The sequence below is a fragment of the Felis catus genome, chromosome B3 (assembly GCF_018350175.1).
Source record: "Felis catus isolate Fca126 chromosome B3, F.catus_Fca126_mat1.0, whole genome shotgun sequence".
NCBI classification, from domain to species: domain Eukaryota; kingdom Metazoa; phylum Chordata; class Mammalia; order Carnivora; family Felidae; genus Felis; species Felis catus.
In genome coordinates this window covers 39933136-39946498 of record NC_058373.1, presented here as the reverse complement: position 1 = coordinate 39946498, position 13363 = coordinate 39933136, and the positions used below count along the sequence as shown (strand labels likewise).

The following is a 13363-nucleotide window of genomic DNA, read 5'->3' as shown; positions in this document are numbered from 1 at the left end:
TTGTTCTCTCAAACCAAGTGGTAACTCTTCCAGCTGTTATTAGTCCCTGGATGCTTAGTGATCCTTTGTCGGTTCCCTTAAGGACTTAAGCTGATCACACCCTAGTAAATAGTTTTCTGTTAACCTTTGAGCGTCTGCAGGGCTGATTCCTCTCCGGACAGCTGAAGCAGGTGTACAAGGTGGAGGATAGTGACAAATGAATCTGACTGTACATTTTGGTTGGCACCAGACTATTTACTTTGTAAGATTTTGTGAATATTTGCTAAGATTTTTGGCAACTCCAACGCTCAGGAAAATTGCCATGTGCGCTTGGATGCCTTTAGTTATGAGCTTAGGTGAAGGGAGGGGGGTGGGGGGTAGGGAGAAAAGGGACAAGTCCAGTCACACAAGTTATCTAGCCCTCATTATTCTTGGATCAGAGAAAGGTAGCATCTGGTTCCCTGGGTCTGGCCATGAGGAGGGGCGTTGGCCTTGGCCCAGGCCACACGTGTTCTGTGTTTTTCTCTCACAGGGAGTTGACTCCTGTTATCTTTTCAACTTAAAGTGGTAGAGACCAGAAGGTAGCGCAGGTATTCCTTAGCTGCCTCTATTAATAGAATTTCAAGAGAGGAGAGACTCTTAAGTTTCCTCAATCCAGTATTTTAAAATTGTGTTCCTACAATCCCTCAGAAGCCATAGCTCTGTGGTGAGGGTGAGGAGACTTTTAAAAGGGTGGACCTCTTTTGTCTCCTTCTCCATGCCACCCCTACATCAATCAGAGCGGCTCTGTTTTTATCTATTTCATTTATTGGGGTTTTGTTCCAAGACAGAATTATTCTGCTAAAAAAAAATTTTTTTTTTAACATTTATTCATTTTTGAGAGACAGAGTGTGAACAGGGGAGGGGCAGAGAGAGAATACACACAGAACCCGAAGCAGGCTATCAGCAAAGCCCGTCGCGGGGCTTAAACCCACGAACTGTGAGATCCTGACCTGAGCGAAGTCAGACGCTTAACCGGCTGAGCCACTCAGGCCTCAGGCGCCCCCAGAATTGTTCTGCTTTAAAACCGTGTTCGGGAAACCAATTTGACAATAAATTTCATATTAAATAAGTAAGTAAGTAAGTAAATAAATAAGCAGTGTTCAAAAACCATTGATTCTAGTACAAAGCTCTTTTAGCAAGGAGCTAACTAGGTCACGTTGACCCTAACACCCAATTTAAATTCCTTTCATCCCACCCCACTTCTATTTCATATATGCAATTTCCTTCTTATACAAATAAAGAAGTTGTTCCTAAAACCCATAGGTTGGGTGCCCAGGTGGCTCAGTTGGTTAAGCATCCAATTTCAGCTTAGGTCTTGATATGGTTCCTGAGTTCGAGCCCTGCATCAGGCTCCACACTGACAGTGCAGAGCCTGCTTGGGATTCTCTTTTTCTCTCTCTCTGCCCCTCACCCACTTGCACATGCTCTTTCTCCAAATAAATAAATAAGCTTTTAATAAAAAAAAAAAAACCCTATAGATTGCAAGGGGCACCTAGGTGGCTCAGTTAGTTGAGCATCCTACTCTTGATTTTGGCTCAGGTCATGATCCCAGGGTTGTGGGATCAAGCCCTGCTTCAGGCTCCGTGCTCAAGATTCTCTCCCTCTGCCCCTCTCACCTACTCGTGCTCTCTCTCTCTCAAATTAAAAAAATATGTAAAAATAAATAAATAAATAAATAAATAAATAAATAAATAAATGGGGGAAAAAGGGAAAAAAAAGTTAAAGCCTATAGATTGCAAGCTGAATAAAAGCATAGCTCAGGTTCACCTGAGGCTTTCCTTTCTCTGACTCTTGAGAAATTTGAATTCAACAAATATTTATTGAACACCAATTATATGCCAGGCACTGAGGAAATAGCATTGAATCAAAGAAAATGTTTCTCTCATGGAGCTTCCATTCCAGTGGGGGAAAGATAAGATAGACAGTAAGCATGTAAAACAAAAACATATGCTACTGGTATGACAGAAATATCCTTACGTTGTTGTGTCATATATCCTTATATTATTACCAGAATGATGAAGCATTTAATTTTATTTATGGATTGATGTTTTGTGTTTAGCCTGTATTCCCAACTGGACTTGGAGCTCTTTGAAGGCAGGTATTTCATTATATACTTGGGCTAAATACACAGTAGAAAATCAGTAAGTACTTGACTAAATACTCCTCTTCCAACAGTGCTTTTGCTTGGCAGAAACCTGGGGTGGTGTTTTTAGAAAATCCTACATATAATCAGAGCAAATTATAGTTGACAAAGAGGTGTTAATGGATACAAATGCAAATTTATACAATGGTTAATCCAACTGATGAGTGTCCCAGAAGGAATTCCTAGGAGATGCCTGATTAGCAGCACATAGACTTTGCCCTAGAAAGTGCAAAACAAAGAGAGCTGTACCCAACTCAGTTTAACTTTTTCTCAGCAATGTGAACAAGGGTCATATGGCTTTGGCACCAGACTGGTGATATTTTCATCACACGGACAACATGAATTTGGTAGTTTTGGTGCATCATCCCAATTCGGTGCTCGGTGGGACAGAACTTACCTGGATTATTAGGAACAGCTCCCAACAAGCATGGATTGGGACACTAACTTTGTGCTAGGCTCTTTAATGGTGTAAGTCTTACAGCAGTGTTTAGATTGAGGAACTTGTACCATGGGGATACACCAAAACTTCCCATTTGGTATTGGAGCACAGAAGGTTGTCAAGTTTAAATGAAATAACTTCTATTTGGGAAAGGGTTCAAACGTAAAGGACCAGTCTTTAGGAACTACTTTGCTGTTTGATAAAGGAGCGTATTCCATTTTATAAGTGTACATTCCCTGACCTGAAATTCACACGTTGGGACAGTGTTCTTGCTCCAAGGTGTGGCCAGGTAGCTAAAAGATGGAGCGGACATAGCTGTCTGGGCAAAGAGCAATGAGGCTCCAGAGGCACATTAAGACCTCCTCTCTCACTTGGCACTATGTGGACAACCCCTGCTCAGGTTACTCTCAGGTCATTCCTCCACATTCTGGATTTGGAAGCACAGAGTGAGACTTTCCCTGTGATAAAATGGATCCTCAACTAGGAATGTGATATCATTGCATAGTCACATCTTACCAGCTTTTTGGAACAAAATACTTCCATATCACATCTACTTTCAACTCTTTTCTGACAGGTTAATGATGCTTAAAAAAGAAAGTGCAATTTTCCAGCTCAAATAGTTTCATTCAAGTAGCTGACTCCTTATCCTGAGTTATTTACCTTTTATAACCTACATAGCTGAAAGCACATAACTTTTTATGTCTGCATTTTATATAAAATTCTTTTTTTCTCTTTTATATTTGATCCTACCTGCCAGGACTTTGAACATTATGAGTTGCTAAGTGAAAAAGATTTTTATAGGTTAGAGTCAGCAAGTCATCCAATTTAGCACTGGATTTTTCAGATGAGGAAACAGGCCTATAAAAAGTCAGGGACTCATCCAACGTCACATAATGAGTCTAAACAGAGAGAGAAATAGAGTCCAAGTCTCCTGATTTCATTTTATTTTTAAGTTTATTTATTTTCAGAGAAAGGGAGAGAAAGCAAGCATGAGTGGGGGGAGGGGCTGAGAGAGGCAGGGAGAGAGAAACTCCCAAGCAGGCTCTGTGGAACCCAAGCCTGACGCATGGTCTGATCCTATGAACCGTGACCCGAGCAGAAATCCAGAGTTGCCTAACCCACCAAGCCACCCAGGTGCCCCAAGTCTTCTGATTTTAAAACTGTGTTCCTCAGTCATTGCTTCTTAAACCAAAGACTCTTTTTGATAAACATCAAAATCTCACCTTCTCCACCAGAGATTCTGGTACAGCCTCTGAGAGAGCCGTGATTCTTTTGGGAATCACTGTATCTTCCGAATAAAGACATTTCTTTTTAATTTTTTTAATGTTTATTTTATTTTTATTTTTTAAATGTACATCCAAATTCATTAGCATATAGTGCAACAATGATTTCAGGAGTAGATTCCTTAATGCCCCTTACTCATTTAGCCCATCTCCCCTCCCACAATCCTTCCAGTAACCCTCTGTTTGTTCTTCATATTAAAGAGTCTCTTATGGGGGCGCCTGGGTGGCGCAGTCGGTTAAGCGTCCGACTTCAGCCAGGTCACGATCTCGCGGTCCATGAGTTCGAGCCCCGCGTCAGGCTCTGGGCTGATGGCTCAGAGCCTGGAGCCTGTTTCTGATTCTGTGTCTCCCTCTCTCTCTGCCCCTCCCCCATTCATGCTCTGTCTCTCTCTGTCCCAAAAATAAAAAATAAAAAAAAAAAAAGAGTCTCTTATGTTTTGTTCCCCTCCCTGTTTTTATATTACTTTTGCTTCCCTTACCTTGTGTTCATCTGTTCTGTGTCTTAAAGTCGTCATATGAGTGAAGCCCTGTGATACCTGTCTTTCTCTGACTAATTTTGCTTAGCGTAATACTCTAATTCCATCCACGTAGTTGCAAATGGCAAGATTTCATTCTTTTTGATTGCCAAGTAATACTCCATTGTATATATATACCACATCTTCTTTATCCATTCATCCATCAATGGACATTTGGGCTCTTTCCATACTTTGGCTAATGTTTATTTTAGAGAGAGAGAGAGCACGAGCAGGGGAGGGGCAGAGAGAAAGGGAGACATAGAATCCAAGCAGACTCCAGGCTGTCAGCACAGAGCCTGATGCGGGGTTCGAACTCATGAACTGTGAGATCATGATGTGAGTTGAAGTCGGATGCTTAACCGACTGAGCCACCAAGGTGCCCCTGAATAAAGACATTTCTTTTATGTGGCTGGACACTGATCCTTTAGATTAGCAGACATTGATACTACCAGTCAGGTAACAAGAACTTAACAATTATATTTAAAAAAATAAGGACAAAAAATAAAGTGGGGTTTGTGCTTGTAGGTAGTTTGGGACTCAAAATAATACTAACAACATTGTGTAGAATTCTACAAAGTTACTTCCCACCTACTTTCTCATCTGATTTTCATAGCAACACAGTAAGGTATTGTTATTATCTGCGTTCTGGTCTTGGCAGCTGAGAAAATTAAGACATAGAGGGTTTAAAAACACTTGTCCAAGGTCACAGCAGAACCAGGACTCTCACCCTAATCTCCACGAGTGTTTCTGTTACTTGTCTGTATCCTCTTACAAAATCTGATAAGATTTAAGGGGTCAGCAGAGTCTCCCCTCCCTACCCAGAGATATCTCACATCAGGGACTAAAAAGCTGCCATTCCATGAAGGCAGTGATCCCCCATCCTTCCTTCTCTTAAGAACGACCTGGGTATTTGTTAAAATATATGTAGGCTCCTCCCCTAAAGGTTTTGATAAAATAGTCTGTGGTGGGGCTCAGGAATCTATCTTTTTTTAAGATTTTTTTAAGTTTATTTATTTATTTTGAGAGAAAATGAGTGGAGGAGGGGCAGAAAGAAAGAGTCACCGAGGATCCAAAGTGAGCCCCGTGCTGACAGCAGAGAGCCCAATGCGGGGCTTGAACTAATAAATTGTGAGATCATGACCTGAGCTGAAGTTGGACGCTTAACTGAATGAGCCACCCAGGCACCCCTCAGAAATCTATTTTTATTGCTAGAATCATGAGATGCTAAGGTTTATTTGCAGAAATGAATAAAGTGCACTTGCACTGTGGTGGTAGAAACCTGTGCCTTTATTTCTTATTGTCTCTTTTTTAGGTTCTCTCCAGTTGCTACCATTTTTCCCCTCAGGGAGCAGCTGCCCAGCCTTGATATTGTAGGGAGACCAAGGGGTCTATAGGAGGGTGCTCACCACTCTCCTGGGCCTGCCCTTGGGGGCCGGCCGGTAATGACTTCAGATAGCACAAGGCCCCTTTTGTCCTTGATTAGAGGACAGTCCTTTATCCTGATGTTCAGGAAGATGGTCAGCAGGTGGCACTAACTCACCAAAGTTTCCCTCTTTGAATCCGTAGGGTAGAAGGGGTGAAGGTGAGGGGAGTGTTCTTAAAGCTAATCTTTTGGAACTTTTGGTGTACCAAATCGTGAAGACAGTGCCAAGAAATCCTTGTTTAGTATTTTCTAAAGGGCAAAGATGTCAGAGGGAGAAGGACTGGTGATTCCAGCTGGGTTACTTACCAGCTGTGTGACTTCTGGCAAGTTACTGAGCTTTATAAGCCTGTTTTTTTTTTTAGTTTTTTTTTCAACTATAAATTGGATGCTCTTGACTTCCTGGGTTAAATGTGAGGAATAAATGATTCTTTGACCTGTAGTACACAGTAGGTACTTAATAAATAATAGAGATCTTTTTTACTGTGCAATGCTGTAATTTAGGGCTTTCCTTTTATGCCTGTAAAAAACCTTTTAGTTGTGTTTCTTAGCCAGTTTGTTGATGACCTCACCCTACTCCATTATACCTCAGTGTTGTAAGGAGCTTGCTTGATTTCAAATGAAAAACTGAAAGACAATTTAAATAAAGACTTGGGGGAAAAAAGGAAAAACTGAAAGAGAGAGGTGAAAGAGGAAGTAGACCCTTGGTTTATAAGTCCTTTTCAGTTTGCAATTAACATACATTAGGCATAATATTAGATAATAAAAGTGATATTTACTTCAGTAACAATTGTAATCATTTATTATTTTCAAGCAGTATTTATTTATACACAAGCAGCCACTAGGCTTTGTGTGTAAAGTAGTAAATTAGTAATTGGTAAATTAGTCAATACTGAGGAAATGAAGAAAAAAGGCTTTGAGTCACCAAAATAAATGTTGCAAAGCTGGCACATCAAAGTTCATGTGCTTTGCTCATACCCAGGCATTCAGGATTTCACTTTGAGTCTGTTTATTCTTTTTTTTTTTTTTTAACATTTGTTTTTGTTTATTTATTTTTGAGAGAGAGAGAGAGAGAGACAGAGCATGAGCAGGGGAGGGGCAGAGAGAAGATGGAGACAGCATCCGAAACAGGTTCCAGGCTCTGAGCTGTCAGCACAGAGCCCAACGCAGGGCTCAAATTCGCAGACCGCGAGATCATGACCTGAGCCGGAGTCGGACACTCAACTGACTGAGCCACCCAGGAGCCTGAGTCTGTTTTATTCATTTTAAATATTGACTTGGTCATATGTATCTCTATCCCACAAGTGAGTACGTTACAAAGAGGAGAGGCACTTGAAGCAAGTGAATTAATCACAACCAAAGAGTTTTCTAAGAGTCTGACAAAAAAGAAGGAAACAGAAAAATGGAAGCAAGAACTTAATAAGAAGAGTATATAGTCTGAATTTATCTGGTATTGGTCAAATTTCTTATATATCATATCAGCCCTTGATGCCATTTTATTGTACTACCATAATAATTGGCATTCATAATTACATTCCTGATACATCAAGAAAGATTCAATTGTGTTATTTCTCTTTTTAAAAAGATAGAATATATGCTTTCTTACAAAGATCTCTGCTCAAGGGGTGCCTGGGTGGCTCAGTCGGTTAAGGGTCTGGCTTTAGCTCAGGTCATGATCTCATGGTTCGTGGGTTTGAGACCTGCCTCGGGTTCTGTGCTGACAGCTCAGAGTCTGGAGCCTGCTTCAGATTCTGTGTCTCCCTCTCTCTGCCCTCCCCCGCTTGTACTCTCTCTCTCTCTCTCTCTCTCTCTCTCTCAAAAGTAAATAAACATTAAAATTTTTTTTTGAAGATTTCTACTCAAAATAGATCAAAATGTTGAAATTTGGAGCTTAAAGAGAGGTAATAAAATTGAATTTTCTGGAAAACTACTTCTGTAGAACAAATGAATCTCCTCCAATACCACAAAAATGAAGTATCACCTTGTTAAATCTGAACACATTTTCAGTCTTTTTCATTTCCAGCTGTGGGCGCATAGTAATAACAGCAAACATTTATGTAGTGGTTACTATATATGCCAGTAACTAATATATACTATGTTCATGTATATGTTCAACTAATCCTCATAATAGCTACATAAGGTATGTATTATTTCCTCAAGTTTATAGTTGAGGAAGCTAAAACATACAGAGGTTAAATAAATTTCCAATATTGCATTGCTAATAAAAGAAGCAGTATTTGAACACAGATGGCCTGCTTCTAGCGCCATGCATTTAACGACTGCCCTATGCTCTGCAAGACTCACTATTAGATTGTCTTAGATGAAACACATTTTTTATTGCATTGGTGGGCTTACAAAAAGAAAATTCTCTAAGAACATATATGCCAACTCTTATGTTACTGCATAGAATGAAAATTTATCATATGAGTATTTTAAAGAATCAATAATAAGTTCAGGAGGGGCGCCTGGGTGACTCTTTCAGTTAAGTGTCCGACTTCAGCTCGGGTCATGATCTTGCAGTTGGTGGGTTTGAGCCCCGCATCAGGCTCTGTGCTGACGGTTCGGAGCCTGGAGCCTGCTTCAGATTCTGTGTCTCCCTCTCTCTCTGCCCCTCCCCAGCTTGTGCTCTGTCTGTTTCAAAAAGTAAAAAAACATAAAAAAATAAAATAAAATAATATGGATCAATTAAATTAGTATTTGTATAGTGGCAAAACTATCTTCAAGCATTAGGACAAAATGACATTTCAGATAATAAAAACTTGGTAGAACAAAGTTGGACTCATACTTCCTGGATTCAATACTTACTACAAAGCTGCAGTAACCAAGACAGATTTGTACTGTCATAAGAGTAGATATACACAGCAATAGAATAGAATTAAGGGTCTAGAAATAAACTCTCACATTTACAGTTAATTTATTTTCAACAAGAGTGCCAAACCCATTCAGTGGGAAAGAAGAATCTTTTCACCAAATGGTGCTGGGTCAACTGGATATCTATATACAAATGAAGTCGGATCTATATATCATCTCTGTCTAGATCTATAGCTAAATATCTATTCATAAATTAACTCAAAATGATTCAAAGACCTAAATGCAAATACTAAAACTATAAAACTTTTAGAAGAAAATATAGATGTAACTTCATGACCTTGGATTAGGCCACAATTTCTTAGATATGACACCAAAAGCATAAGCAACCAAAAATAAGTAAATAAGACTTCAACAAAATTAAAAACTTCTGTGCTTCAAAGGACCCTGTTAAGAAACTGAACAAGCCACAGAATGGGAAAAAATATGTGCAAATCAAGTATTGATAAGGGTCTAGTATTTAGTACTCAACAATAAAAAGATAACCTAATTTTAAAAATAGGTGCTATAGACTGAATGTGTGCCCCCCAAATTTGTATGTTGAAACCTAATCCCCAATATGATGACAGTAAGAGATAGGGTCTTTGGGAGGTGATTAGGACATGAGGGTAGGGACCTCATTAATGGAATTAGGACCCTTATATAAATTTGTTCCTAGCACCACACATTTGTGAACCAGGAAGCAGACTTTGACCAGATACCAAATCTTTTGGCACCTTAATTTTGAACTTCACAGCTGCCAGAACAATAAGAAATACATCTCTGTTACTTATAGGCCACCCAGTCTTTGGTATTTTTGTTATAGCAACCCAAACAGATTAAGAAAATAGGCAAAGGATTTGAACAGACATTTCTTCAAAGATATAGAAATGACCAGTAAGTATATGAAAAGATTCTCAACATCACTAGCCATTAGGGAAATAACAAATCAAAATCATAATGAGATATTTCATACTCACTAGATGGCTATCACTTAAAAAAGTAGAAAAAGGGGCACCTGGGTGGCTCAGTTGGTTGAGCAACTTGCCTCAGGTCATGATCTTACAGTTCGTGGGTTTGAGCCCCACATTGGGCTCTGTGCTGTCAGCTTGGAGTCTGGAGCCTGCTTCAGATTCTGTGTCTCCTTCGCTCTCTCCCCCTCCCCCCACTTACACTCTATCTCTCTCAGAAATAAATAAGAATTAAAAAATTAAAACAATTAAAAGAACAGAAAATACCAAACACTAGCAGGGATGTGGAGAAATGAGAATACCCTTGCTGGTCAGACTATAAAATGAGGCAGCTGCCATGGAAAATAATTTGACAAAAGTTAAACATAGAGTTACTACATGACCTAACAATTCCCCTCCTGGGTATATACCTGTGAGAACTGAAAAGATATTTTCACACAAAAATTTGTATATGAATGTTCATGCCAACATTATTTAAAATAGGCAAAAAGTAGACACACTCATCAACTGATAGATAAATGTGGTATGTCCATACAATGGAATACTATTCCACCATAAAAAATAACAAAATATCAATACATGCTGGGACATGGATGACACTTGAAAACATTATGCTAAGTGAAAGAAGCCAGACATAAAAGACCACATACTGTATGGTTGCATTTATATGAAATGTCCAGAATAGGCTAATTCACAAAGACAACGTGGTTTGCCAGGTGCTCAGTGGAGGAGGGATAGGGAGTGATTGCTAATAGGTATGGGGTTTCTTTCTGGGATAAAAATGTTCTGGAATTAGAAAGTGATGGTGGTTTTACAACTTTGTAAATACAGTAGGGGCACCTGGGTGACTCTGTTGAGTGTCCAACTCTTGGTTTTGGCTCAGGTAATGTGTGACTGAGCCTCACGCTGGGCTCTAGACTGATAGCGTGGAACTTGCTTGAGATTCTCTCTTCCTCTCTCTGTGCCTCTCCCCCACTCATGCGTGCTCTCTCTCTCAAACATTAAAACAAAACAACTTTGTGAATACACTAAAATCCATTGGACTGTGAATTTATTGTATGTGGATTATATTTTAATTTTAAAAACCTTATTGTTCTACCAACAATAGGCCTTCCCTAAAATTATTTCTAAAAGGTATTCTTCAGGAAGAAGAAAAATGGCCTTAAAACAAGGTCTGAGGTGATAAACAGATAAACCTAAACAAACATTGTACAAAATAATAAATGCTTATTTTGAGCAGCAAAAATACTAAAATAGTTTAAGGGTTGAAGATACAACTAACTTTGACTTTGTTACAATCACCATATATAATAAAAATTCAAGAGAAAGCACTAAAAGAATAACAAAAGTGTAAAACTTCCAAATTAGTATAAGGAAAAGAAATAGAATAAGAAAAATATTACTCAATCCAAAACCTAACAATAAGAGAAAAAGTGATTTAGAAAGAAACCATCAAGTAAGATGGTAAAATCATATCTAAACATAACTATAATCACCATATGTATTTAATAAACTCACCAGTTATATACAGATTTTTAGATTTACTAAAACAAACTAAAATCCAGCTATAATGCTGCTTACAAGAAACACATCTTTTAAAGGATACAGAGGGGTGCCTGGGTGGCTCAGTCAGTTCAGCTCAGGTCATGATCTTGCAGCTCTTGAGTTCGAGCCTGGTGTTTGACTGTGCTGACAGCTCAGAGCCTGGAGCCTACTTCAGATTCTGTGTCTCCCTCTCTGTCTGCCCCTCCCCGCTTGCACCTGTCTGTCTCCCTCAAAAATAAATAAGCATTAAAAAATAAAAATAAATAAAAGGATACAGAAGGTTAAAAGTAAAAGATATGAGCAGCTACTAATCCAAAGAAAGTTGGGAGCTATATTATTAGACAAAAAAGCATGATAGGAACAAAGAACGTAACTACATAATGATAAAAATTAAACTTGCAAGAAAGCACGAAGATTCAATACTTAATATGCATCCATTAAAAGAGCTTCAAAATATATAAAGCTGAAATTTAATCACAAGGACAAATTACATGCACCATCTAGTAGAAGATTTCAACACATGCCTTATTAACTGAACTGAACAATTAACAAGTTTGAGTTAATGGTTCTATGTAGAGCCCGGCACCCAATGATTAGAGAATACACTTTGTTTTCTCCCAGCTGCACAAAGAAACTACCAAAACTGACCAAGTACTAGGTCACGAGAAAAGATTCTACAGATTTCAAAAAACAGGTACCACACAGATCTTATTCAATGTATTTAAAATCCCCTGATGTTTGGAAATGAAAAATCCTAAGCTCCCAGTAAACCCACTATCTGCTCACTATCCCGCTGAAGTATTCACCTTTTGGGGTGTCTCCACAACTCATCAGGATTCCTTTTCTTGAATTTCTGCCACCTCCCCCAGCAACCATCACTGTATAATAGGACTGCCCTTTAATGCCCCCACCCCCCATTATGGCCACGTTGATTGGACCAGAGATGGAGTGCTGATTCAAACTGGGCCAATAAGTTGCTCTCTTCAAGGAATCGGGGCTTAGAGCAGAGCTCTTCTTTGACTTGAGGAGATGACCACCTCTCCTATGAACCCTGGGGAGCAGAGAAACCTGATCTGCAAAGAGAAACTAAGGGATCCTGCAGAGTAGAGACCACACTGTGACAGGGAAAGGCTGAGAAATAGACTGGCCAGAGGGACCTGGAAAGCTAAGACAGAGAGCTAGAAACAAAGAAAATCTGAGACAAAAAGCATGTACAACAAGACTGAGTTAGAGATTGAGAGAGAGCAAAAACCACTGAGAGAATAAAAGAGAATCAAAGCCAGAGAGAGTGATGACCTGGATTCTGATGGCTTTGCAGTGCCCGATTCCATCCTTCATGATGTCTGCTAACATGGCACCCCCTGTTACTTGTAGCAAAAGCCTTCAGCGTGCAGTCCCACCCCTGCTCCTCAGCTCTAGCTGTCCCTTTGCCTGAAACTCCCACCTTCCCTGTTCCTCCTCCAAATTGGCTTAAGTCCTCTCAATCTTTCCAAACCGTTCTTGTCCTGACATCTTGGTGATATTTTCCTCTATCACCTCAGCTGCTAAAGCTGTCTAAACTCTAGACAGCACTCTGCCTGGAAAATGTCCATGCTTGGAAACAAAAGCAGCCTATCTGATTATGCCCTTTCTCCCTGCCATCTGGTATGCATCCTTATACAGTTCATTCTTGGTAACTGGCTGATCAGCCTGTGTACAGCAGGCTGAGACTGAAACCCCAGGGCTTTTCTAAAACGAATGTTCTGTCCACCCCGTGTGTAGAGTCTCCACAGGGGAAGGAAACACCCGATGAATCATCAGCAGTTTGATGAAGCAGAGGCATCCAAGAAACTGTTCTCTTAGTCTCACTGAAAATCATGGAAAAGACTTTAGAGATGGTTTAGTTTCTAATCTAGGTCAACTCCTTCATTAAAAAAATTCATTTGTTCATTCATTCATTCATTCATTTTTGAGATATAGTTGACATATAACATCATATTTTAAGTATACAACCAACTCTTTCATTTATAGATGAGGAAAATGAAGTCTTGGGGAAACCAAAGTCACACTGCTAGCAGGGAGCACATCTGTCTTTAGAAGCAAGATGCTTAGAAATTAGGTAACATGAGTTCCACTTGATAGTGTTTCCTTGTCTGAAAGAGAGTTATCTGCCATCCCTTCTCAGCCTCTACCCCTGTTT

The 13363-nt window shown here is 39.5% G+C and overlaps 1 long non-coding RNA gene across 2 annotated transcripts in view; it reads left to right on the top strand.

Annotated features, from left to right (window-relative positions):
• LOC109500628 overlaps nucleotides 1–13363 on the top strand; it is a 60772-nt gene that overhangs the window by 1327 nt on the left and 46082 nt on the right. The window lies entirely within an intron of this gene.